Source organism: Ornithodoros turicata, unplaced genomic scaffold, assembly GCF_037126465.1.
Source record: "Ornithodoros turicata isolate Travis unplaced genomic scaffold, ASM3712646v1 Chromosome65, whole genome shotgun sequence".
NCBI lineage: Eukaryota > Metazoa > Arthropoda > Arachnida > Ixodida > Argasidae > Ornithodoros > Ornithodoros turicata.
This window is the reverse complement of record NW_026999387.1, coordinates 541,765-553,776: the sequence shown is the minus strand read 5'-3', so window position 1 is coordinate 553,776 and position 12,012 is coordinate 541,765. Positions and strand designations below refer to the sequence as shown.

Here is a 12,012-nt window from a genome sequence, read left to right as displayed (position 1 = left end):
CTTTCCACACAAATGCGTCTTAGGGAAAGACCCCCCCCCCCCCAAAACCCCCACCCACGTGCGAAACACACTCGACAGGACCCCGCACACAGAATTTATGACCTCCCTTCGGCAACCTCAACGCACTGCGATTTCCCTTCCCCCACCACTGTCGAAGCACACGAAAGTGAGTGTTTTCTGTTTGACCAACTCATTATATCTTTTCACTTGAAAAAGAACGGTCCACCGTTCGAAACGTCGTGTCTGTGTAATTTCAAAATGAATTAAATGAAGTCATCTGAAAATATTCCTTTGGTGGTGCTCTGTGCGAACTTATTTCTTCTATATATATATATAGGTCGAGGGAAGTACAAAAATCAAACGGCCAGGAAGTTTTACAGTTGTGGAAGGAAAAAGACGCGGACAACAGATTTTAGTGAAGTTAGAAACACTAGTTCATTTAATGCGCAGAAATTAAAAGTTGAATGAAAAACGGGAAAAAAAACGACAGTGGCACTGTCTTCATCAGGACAACAGATGCGCTGGGGGTTACAGACTGCTTAAACAGGTTTGGTATATGTTACGTCATCATCGGTACAAGGCACGTCACAGGCTGTTGTCGGTGAGTCAGGTAAGGGAATATTCCAGAAGTTCAAGTCCAGGTGGTGAGGTCATTCTCCTTTGGTCCCTCTCCGCTTTGGGGGAAAAATTCCTGTGCAGGGTGAGTGCTGCTTCGGAAAAACAAAAGAAAGCAACAGAAAAGAAGAAGCTCAACTAGGCGGCCAGATTTCATACCGTTGACAGTGCTCCGAGATCTTCGTTAATGGTTGATTGGAATTTGTAAATAAGATAAGATTCGCGCTGTTCTCTGCACCGAACTGAGCTAAAATTTGACTGGAGAATGAAAAGTGACACATTATTTAGGGAATGACCTGGTTGTTTGAAATGTCGAGAGACCGGGAGGTTTGGCTTTTTTGTAACGTCAGACCGGTGGTGGTTGAACCTGATCCGAAATGATGTTTTGGTCTGACCTACGTATTGTGCTTGGCACATGTCGCACTGAATGACATAAATGACGTTAGATGAATTACAGTCAAACTCACCATTAATTTTGACGGAAAAATTAGAATTAGTGATTTTAAGTACTTGGGCGCTTTGCATTAATTTGCATATTTGACACCTGCGACCATCGCACGGGCGGCAGCCAGTTCCTGGATGTGCTGGCTGCGTAACCCTAGAGCTAACTAGATTGTCGTGCAGGTTGCGCGCGCGCCTGTACATTACCCGCGGTGGCTGAGGGAAAATTTGTCCCATGCGCTCTGATTGCAGAAGGACGCTGTGGTGACGGTTTAGTATACTGTTAACGCTTGGAATATTGCTGCTAAATGTTAAAATGAGGTTTACGGAACTATTATCCAACATGCGTTTGTGGTTTTGGAACAGGGCTTTGCGATCTGCTTTGCGGGCTGTGTTTAGTGCGTCGTCAACCAAATTACGTGGGAATTGGTGATCGATGAAGTTCAGCTAGATTGCTGCTTAGGTTGTCGTCACCGGAGCAGATACGCCTTTACCGAAGTACCTGGCTGTAAGGGATGGCAAGTTTAGTATGACGCGGGTGACAACTGTTAAATGCTAGGTACTGTTGAGAGTCCGTAGGCATACGGAACAGGTTTGTGGACAAGACCCCCTTGGTTAACTTTACCTGGACATCTAAGAAGTTGACGGTGAAAGCGGAATACGAATGGGTGAACTTGATGGTCGGATGTGCTTGGTTAAAGTCGCCGATAAATATGATTAGGTCATCTTCTGAGTGTGGCCACACAATGAAGATGTCATCGAGGAACCGCTTGTAAAGTGTGGGCTTCTTTACGCGCTTAGACAGAAATTCCTCCTCTAGAGCTCCCATAAAAATATTTGCATAGTTAGGTGTTATTTTTATACCCACAGCCGTACCATGAACTTGCAAGTAGTGCTTACCGTCAAATTCGAAGTTGTTATTTTTCAGAATAAGATTGAGAAATGTGCATAGGACACCCGGATCGTAGGTGGTATCAGAATATTTTTTAAACGCCCTTTCAGCTGCAGCAATGCCATCTTCGTGGGGGATTTTAGTATATAGAGAGGAAACATTTAGCGTGACTAGCAAACTGGAAGAAGCAGGCTGACGTTCACTTAAAACGTGAAGAAAGTGATTGGTATCCTTAATGTAGGATGGTAGCTTAGGAGGTATATCTTTAAAAAGGTGGTCAACAAAGCTTGAAATATTCTCGGTAGCTGTACCGTTGCATGAAACTATTGGACGCCCTGGATTTCCAGGTTTATGGATTTTAGGGAGCATATAAACCTGCCCGCTGCGGGGTCTTTGGGGTGTAGATAGTCGTACAGGGTGCAATCTATCTTTTTACTTGCTTTTAGATCTTTTAGACAGCGGATAATATGAGCCGTAATTTCCTCTGTAGGGTCAGCCTCGAGGAGTTTGTAGAACGATGTGCAAGATAATTGCGGGTGCCTTCGTTAATGTAATTTCCTTTGTCCATTACTACGATTGCACCACCTTTATCAGCTTTTTTAATGACTATGTCACTGCGGTCCCGAAGGTCAGAGAGGCTGCGCTGCTCAGCCGACGTCAGATTTGGCTTTGATTTGCTGTTGTTTGATTTATTGTAAGCGTTAATGATATCTTTTTGAAGTGCACGTATGTGTATGTCCAGCGCCTTTTCACGGTTAGCCTCTGGTGTAAAGTTGGATAGCGGTTTGAACGGGTTGGAATCCGACTTAGGTTTGTCATGAAAGTATTCCTTCAGACGTAGACGGCGTGCGAAATTATCTAAGTCCAGATGAAGTTGGTACTCATCTAGCTTGTTGTTACTGGGGCAGAATGAGAGGCCACGACTGAGTAGTGAGATTTCGGAATCGGTAAGTTCGTGGGACGATAAATTAACGACGTTATGGGACCTTTGGGGGTAGCATCTCCGCAGATAAGGCTGCTGGAGTGAGATCTGTTTTCCTAGCAAGCAGTTTACGGCGTATTAGTTGCACGTGCATTACTTATACAGGGTGTCCCAGAAAACGTGTCATTGAATTATAATAAAAAAACTACACCACCTAGAGTCATGCGGTCAATGGCATTTGTTCTTACTGGGTTTTTGCCACCTCCTCATGTGGATGTCGCGTAACGTAAGTTTAATTATGTAAATTTTTGCGAGCTTAGGTCGGAAATTTGCCTAATAAAGGTCACTTTTTTACCCTACCAATGTGAAGAGCGTGTCTAATTTACTCAAAATAATGATAATTGACAGGGATATTCAGGAGCTATCCCATCGAAAAAAATAGCCAAACATCTAGCTCCACGGAGGTCGCACAGAATAGCGCACAATGAATTTTTCAGCGCAATCTTTGTCAGTCCGACGAAAGGAGGTTGGAAACCCAGCCCACCCCGGTATCGCAGAAAGAGATAACGCAGGCATGGCTTATCACGTCCGACTTTCGCTGGGATAATACTTTCCCTCTCCCAATTTTATGAACTGTTACTTTTTCTACTATCACTCTGTAGGCTGGCTTCGGAACCTCCTTTCGTCGGACTGCCAGCGATTGCGCTCAAAAAGACATCGCGCGTTATGGTCTGGTGCTCTGAAAAGCATGATATTCGGCTATTTTTTTCCGATGGGATAGCTCGTGAATATCACTGTCAATTATCATGAATTTGAGTGAATTCGGCACGCTCTTCATATTGGTGGGGTGAAAAAGTGACCCTCCCTTGGCAAATTTCCGAGTTCAGTTGGCAAATATTTACATAATTAAATTGGCGTACATGACATTAACTTTACAAGGTGGCAAAAACCTAATAAGAACAAATGCCGTTGACCGAATGACTCTGGGTGGCGTAGTTTCTTTATTATAATTCAATGACACGTTTTCTGGGACACCCTGTATGTATAATCACAGTCCTGAGCTGACACACTCGGTTCAAGCGTAGCTGGAGAATTAACGTTGTCCCTGACTAACTTCCTCTGCAAGCATTGCGAATTGCCCCTTCCCTTTCTTTTGCGTATTGAGCAAATTCCAACTGGTGGTTGTCTGCTAAGAAAGATTTACAATCGATAGTTTTCGCCAGCTGGGGTGATTGGTCTGTGGCGTCCTCACAATGGGATATAAGCACGTCGATGAACTCGGCAGAATAATTGTTGAGGATCTCATTCCATTTATTCTGATGTGCAGATTTTAGGGGAAAAGTGGGTCTAATGTTAATGGCGAGACCCTTGGGAATTTTGTCCTGATCTTTCTAGAGTTGTAAAGTGGTGCGATGGGAATTATAGGGTGCTGATTTATCGGCTAGCGTACGAAGTTTAAAGAAACCATGCGTACTTTGGGGAGGGGGGTTCACTTTCAGAAGGAGAAGGGGTACGCTTACCGGGTACGCTTACACCGCGGGTATTCTACAGGCGCGCGTGCAACCTGCACGATAATCTATAGTTAGCTCTAAAGTTAGCCAAGCAGCGCATCCAGGAAACTCCTGCTACCCGTGCGATGGTCGCAGGTGTCAAATATGCAAATTAATGCAAAGCCCCCAAGAACTTAAAAGCAGGAATTCCAATTTTTCCGTCAAAGTTAATGGCGACTTCGACTGCAATTCATCTAACGTCATTTTTGTCATTCAGTGCGACATGTGCCAAGCACAATACGTAGGTCAGACTAAAACATCATTTCGGATCAGGTTCAACAACCACCGGTCTGACGTTTCAAAAAAGCCGAACCTCACGGTCTCTCGCCATTTCAAACAACCAGGTCATTCACTAAATATTGCTTCACTTTCCAGTCTCCAGTCATATCTTAGCTCAGATCGGTGCAGGGAACAACGCGAATCTGATCTCATTTACAAATTCCAATCAACCATTAACGAAGATGTCGGAGCACTTTCAACGGTAAGAAATCTGGCCGCCGAGATGAGCTACACTTTCTTCCATTTCGTTTCATTTCTGCTTCCTTTTCTTAGTTTGTTTTCTGCAAAGTTCGAAGCAGCGCTCACCCTGCCCAGGAATTTTCCCCAAAGCTTCAGTGGACAAAGCGGACAGTGACCAAAGGCAAATGACATCACCACCCGGACTTGACCATCTGGAATATTCCCGAATCTCACTCACTGACAAACGCCTGTGGCTTGCCCGTACCGGTTATGACGTCACGTTCCAAACCTATTTAAGTAATGTGGAACCACCTAACCATCTTTTCTCCTGACAAAGATAATGCCACTGTCGAAACGCCGACCCCTTCCCATTTTACTTTTTAACGTCTCCCTACGTAATAAACTAGTATTTGTAACTTCCCTAAAATCTGTTTCCGCGTCTTTTTTTTTACAATTTCTGTAAAACTTCGTGGCCGTTTGGTAATCCTTTTACCCCATGGAGGCCGTCTCCACGGACTACGCTGACAGAAGCGGTGTCCGTGACGTAACGCCACAGAAGTTTGAGGTGTGCGAGATCGACCTTTACCTCCTAGGAGTAGATTAGTGGCTCTCTCTGTGCATACTAAGTGACAAGTTCTACTTTTGTTTTAGTGCTGTCGCTAAGGGCTTCTGGAAGAAGACGGGATTTTCTGGATAGCTGATTTTTTTTTGTCTATTAGTCTGACTTTCAAGACGCAATTTTCGTATTTTCGCTCGGCACAGGATCTGGAGTAAGATCGGTGGTCAGATGAGCGATTTATGCAGAGGTGTGATACATTGCACTCTTTAGTCTCGTGGCTCGGCCCGCCACACTGTGCCAACAAGCAGATCCAGGCAGCACAAACCCTCGGGAAAAGAATGGGAACGCAATAGGGGCTTCGGCTCCTGAACGGGCGATAGTGCCCCTTCTGGTTCCCAGCGGTGTAGGAAGTGAGGAGGTAGAACATAAGAGAAGATAAGGTATAGTCCCCCGACGGTGCCCTGATCATTTCCCGCTCTGGTCTGCTTTTGGTCATGTAGACAATAATATAGGATCGCTCCCCGATGCTGCTCTGATGATTTTCCGTTCTAGACTGATCATGGTCATGTGAGCAAAATATAAGAGCGCTCCCCGATGCTGATCTGATCACTTGACGATAATCAGTCACATGACCGGGGTGCGGCAACGGATTTCTCTTCCCAGACTGTCAGGCGCTGAGTGTTGCAATCAGGTAACCGACAGTTTCGAATCTGGCCAATGATGTTCCTCGATCATCCAGCCGTGTTTGCACTGTCGGAGGTCGGAGTCCCCGTCGCTCTCGCTGCGAGAAACGAATGTATCCGGCCGTGCTCCCGAAACTTTCGAGGAATTCCGCCATTTTTATGCGATTCATCGAGTGGTAAGTGCTATTTCTTTTTGTGGTATTCCTCGCATTGATAAACGTTACTCATAGATGCTTTTCAACATGAGTGACACCGTTCTAGAAGGCTTCTCTCGAAACTTAGCATCGCAGCATCGCATAGTTTCGATTTCAGTGATCCATTGTGGTTTATGCGTTGCTTTTAGGATATGGACCCCGTTTTGGTGAAAGTATGGTTCAGTAAAATGTTGAATCGTATGTATTGTGTATTTGACATCAAACGAAATATAACCATTTCTCAGGACGACAGCGTGCTGCAGCTGTGCTTTCCATCTCCTGCGTACGTACAAAACTGGAATGCTGGAGGACTTCAGCTCAAGGTTCGTTTTTGTAGTCATTTTCAATAAAAAGAAAAGAAAAAGAGGAATCTCCGAAGTGAATAAATTATTCCGATTTAATCCGTTTACGTAGTGTGATCGACGCATGATATGTCAGTTTGTTTGAAACTGTGAGTGAATGACGGCTATCCTGATCTTTCATTCCGAATGTCATGCTGGACCACTACCAGAGCGTGCTAAAAGAAATCAATGCCTTGATGAAGGTATCACCGAAGTGCCCACCACCAGATCTCTGCCTCAGAGCCAGTGATTATGGCCTAGATTTTCTAGCGGATCTTGTCATGTCATCCTGAAAAGCGTAAGTTTAGCTATTTGGTCTCTATTCAATAACGTGTGCATCTTGTGGTGTGGTGTACTTTTCTCAGTGTAACTCTGACCTCGAGCTATCTTCCACTTTCAGAATCCACCTCGCACTTCGGTTACAACACAATGAACCTATCGCGCTGTGATGCTTGCTTGAAAGGAATACAATCTGGTATGCTGTGTTGTCTTTCTTGTAAAAGGACTTCAGGTATCCATAATAACAGGCATTCGTAGCAAGAAAGCCAATGTATAAGAAAAGGTATCTTCTTGATACATTATTGTTTCTCACAGTATCCTAAAGACAAGGGTGCGAGTCACACTACATGTGCCATAGTGCACTCTCAGAAAAAAGGGTGGAACAATTAGGCCCTTTAGGAGGTAATAGCTGTAGCATATGTTGTGCCTAAAAGGTTGCAAGCTTCTACCCCCTACCTCACTCTCTGCCACTAATAGTAGGGTTACCGCTTCTGATTCGGTGAGCGAGGGGGCGTACACCTTTTTGTTGTAATTTGGATGGATGATAATTTATTTTACCACCTTTTTACACCCCTTATCAGACGCTATGTTGACTAAGGAGGTAATTAAGGAAGTTACCGCCTTTTCACACCTTTTTTTTTAGATTGTGGTTCCCAAATTGTGTGTATGTTGCCCTCGTATTAACAAAGGGGCGCAAACATTTCTTCTATTTTCTTAAAGAGGGTATAGAACGATCATGACACATGTAGTACGGATTCTCAAGTTGTTCACGTATTCCATGTTGTTGGGTGTAACTCGTTACCGGTAACTCGATACTGTAACAAGGCTACTCGGCTTAGCTATTTTCAGTAACTTTTTGCATAGCTCTTTGCTTTTGAGCTCCAGTAACTTCTTGAGGAGTTCGTTCCTTACCCTTTTTCGTGTGTTTTGGGGTTTGGGGGTTAGGTTTGTCAAAGTAACTTGAAGAAAGTTCATAGTTCCTTTTGTTCGATTCTGGTCTACAAACAGCGCAGGCTGAGTCCTCCCCCATGACTTGAGATGAAAGATGGCACGTGCACGGCGCGACTAACTCCCGTTGTTACACGGTGAATGTTATAAAATATGTTTTAGCCGAGCATTAGGAAGCTCAGGTATCGCGCATCTTAACGACAAGCAGTGTATTGATAATGAGACAGGACATTGAATAGCAGGATTTAAACTTGGCACGGTTCTACGATATGTATGTAGGGGACAACTCGTAGAGCATACACTTGCTTTGTGCTCCTTTTTCATGTGCCTTACTACGAGATAAAAATCATCAAATCCCTCCCTAAAGCAGCCTACAAATGTAGGCTTTTTTTGTCGTAGCAGATACTCTTATCATTTTTGTATATCAAGACTATTTTGAAACGTCTTGAATCGCCCATTGTGACAGCAAGGTCTGAATTAACCATATAGACAGGTCAAGAGCTGAAAGGTATATATATTGAGTAGAAAATAACTTGAAGGTAACCTGTTGCATTTCTAAAGTAGCTTAGGAACTTCGCGTTAATTTTCGTTACGTTTTATTTCGTGTAACTGCCTTTGAAATTTGGTTACGGGCCGGTTTCACGTCAGTTCAGGCAGGGAGGTCTCATCGACCTCCTGGGTCTTCAGTATTTTTTATATTTATAAGCTCATCGTATACTGTGATCAACAGCTGTAAAATGAATCATTTTTGCCGAATAGCTTTCGTGCAATAAAATCGAGAAAATGCGCCCCTGAATTCGGATGTTTCAGTTTTGCCGTATTTGCACACGCCGAGTGTTAAGAGATATTGTTGTGAAATGTTTTGATGCTGCTTTATTATGCCTACAGGCCAGCTGTCAGAGAGCAAATTTTAGCGCGCAGGTGCAACGCTGTGTGCTATAAAAAATGGCGATCATGCACTCTCGCGCACTTTTGTCCTAATTTCGACGCCTGATATCTCTGGCTATAGATGTCCCTGATCGCAATACTTGGTATCAGCTCACTCAGCTTTTAATGTTCTGCCATCTGATATATCTATCCTGCATATACTTCCTACCGGCATGTGCTGAAATAGGCGAATGTTTAGGCAGATTTCGAAATAAACATGGATTTTGCGCGTGTATTTCTCAAAAATGTCCCACTTGATTTCGTATATATTTTGCCAGGATATGGCCCGATGTTAGGCCTTTCATCTAGCGCAAAAACTTCTTCTCCAAAGGCGTATACTGCTGATTAGCACGTTAAAACACGGCCCCACTGCGTACGAACGTGTCGGAGATATCTACAGCAAGAGCAAGAAGCGTCGAAGCTTGAACAAAACTGTGCGACAGAGCATATTCGTCGCTTTTTATACGATATAGTGTTGCACCTGTGCGCCTAAATTTGCGCTCGGAGTGCTGGCAGGTAGGTACACTAAAGCACAAAAAAAAATATTGCACTACGATATCTTTTAAAACTCGGGATGTATACACGTGCAAACACGGCAAAATTGCAACAATCGAATTCAGGGCTGGACTTCTCGATTTTTTGCACGGAAACTATTCGAATGATTAATTTTACCAATCTTGATCATCATCTGCGATGAGCGTCTAAATATATATAAAAATCATGAAAATTCAGACGAAATGTCCGAAATGTGAAATGTCCCTGTCTGAGCTAGCGTGGAACCGGCCTACAATTATGTTCTGGCTAACCTTTTCAGTGGCTTCCATCTTTCAACAGTCTAAATTAACTGCCAACGAGTTCCAACTTTTACCTCTGTTCCATATAACCAGTGTTAAGTGAATATTTGTGAAGTAAATAGTACATATGTGGGACTGATGGTTATATACTTTCAAAGTAACACTTTTTGTTTTTATTGCTGGTGAAGTGATGCATTAAAGAACCCATGTATCTTGTGACTTTGATGCAATAAAGGGTCTTCTACAATGACACATTGATTTTGTTTTTAAAAATCGCGCCAATTGACTCTTGTTTGGGGAGTAGGAGGTACCCGTAAGTGTGCATTGGCTGCACCTCGGGAAATCGTTGGGGTACGATACGGGCTTCCGATAGCGGACCATTAACATCCCCGTGTTGCAAACCGTATGCCGGACCGTGGTCGGGAGCCGACCCGGTCGGGTCGGCCTCCGCCGGCGCACCGACGTTGGGTCGTCGCGCTGTGCTGCCTGGGGAGCCACGAGACGCATCATGCTGCCCGGACCTGTTGCATCGAAAACAGCAAAACGGTTTTGGTACATAAAGCCGAACATCTGCCGAGAAGTTGCCTACTTTGAGTTTTCCTGGAAGTGTGGGCCTCTGAGATGTCAGTACTGCATTCCGTGTAGCAATGTTATTCCCCATTTTTACGTATATTAATCTTATGTGAGTCCACGAACTCCTGATCCTTTAGGCCCACCAAAACCTCCTGAGCCGGCACATCAGTCAGCTCTGAAACGGGGATGACGCCTCTGCAAATGTTCAGTGCCGTGTGCAATAAACCTGAAACCCCTTTCCCATCATTTCGTGCGCGTTCAGTATACGTCCGCAGACTTTTTGTTTGCTCATTTTAAAAGGAAGTCTCCAGATCTTATGCGTTGGATTTCAACGATATTTTTAGACCGATGCCACGACTTGTTTCGCGAAAAAAAGGTGACATCTTTCTCAGTACATTTTTGTCTTTGTGAGTGTCCGAACGAGAGAGTACGTTGTACTTCACAGTGAAGTCTCTCGATACCGTCTGTAAAACTGTGGTCGGGGCGCTTTCCCCCATATCAGAGGAAAGAAAAAAAAAATATCCGTCCAGACGTGTTCCTACCCGTCACCCGCACTTCACACCTATAGATGTGGGAAGGGCTCGGAGGTTTAGCAACCCATCGGCAAGGGATGGACCGAGGTCCCGACCGCCACTGTGTAAGGCTCCTACCCTTCGCCCTTCATCTCCTGAGCGAGGTACGGATAACACCTTGGGACTGAGAACTGGGGTTCGTGGTGGCGCCATCTCACCAAATATCTGCATGTACAGATGCCGCCTTCTGGGCAGTCTTGCACAGAAGTGCATTACAAAGCGCGGTACGGAAGCCTTCTGACTGCATGTGGAGAACATCTTTACAACTTCATCGTGTTGTCCGAGCAAGGGACAGACGTTTGATCTACTTTGAACTGATCATGACGGCACAGGGAAGTGACACAATCTTGGGTCGGCACAGATAGTGTGTCTACCTTCTGCAATCTAAACATTCTACGTGTGTGGTGTACGGTATCGGCTCTGGACAAAAAGAAAAACTCCCCAATTGACATTATAAATAAGCTTATCTCGATGTGGGTTGTACGAAGTGGATGTACAACCTGTGTCGGAACCTGATCTGATACCCAAAGCGCATGATTGCGGTCTCAGTGCCTATTATGATTCCAAGCAAGCACACGTGAAATGAATTCGTTTTCGTTGTTCTTGATGAATGTTGTATTTGACCTGGAGTGTAGAAATACGTGAATGTTTGTATTTTCCAACGCGCGACACCAACTGCTAGTGGCAAAAGGGAAGTTGAGGAAATCAGTAAAAGTGGCCGGGACAGAGACAAGGGGACGCGCCATACTCATCTCAGCGTAGCAGATATTTTATTTGTGTTGTTTGTGCTTACCGTCCCCTACAGTGGTTTATCCAGAATTCCAAGCATGTTGGGGTGTTTCAAAAATTGTAGAAATAGAAAGGTCCCCATCATGGGAGTGCACAATCAAAAAAATTAGAGGCGATGACGCCAAAGGTTTGGAGGGGGCGGAAGAGGTCTGGATAAATCACTGGTTCCGAATTTTCACACTTTATGATCCGAAACGGTCACCTTGAGGGAACAGTGATTAATTGGGATTTGCACACCTACTGGGAATAGCTTCATCAGGCGCCTCATTATTCCTTCAGAGGGACTGTTCAAGGGCAGTAAAGAAACCCAGGATTAACCGTATGAAAAGATTTCTTTTCTGGCTCAAGTGCATCATCCAGTGTGACTGCCCCCTCCCCACTGAAGCATATTCCATTCCCTGTCACTCAGATGACCATAGCGGGCATCTCGGAGGGGACACATGATGGATGGAGAAGGTATCTTCCTGAATTGAA

The 12,012-nt window shown here is 44.5% G+C and overlaps 1 protein-coding gene across 9 annotated transcripts in view; it reads right to left on the bottom strand.

The window, feature by feature from the left end:
• Nucleotides 1-12,012, bottom strand: part of LOC135374478 (caspase-7-like) — a 319,855-nt gene that overhangs the window by 72,807 nt on the left and 235,036 nt on the right. The gene's annotated exons all lie outside the window — the stretch shown is intronic.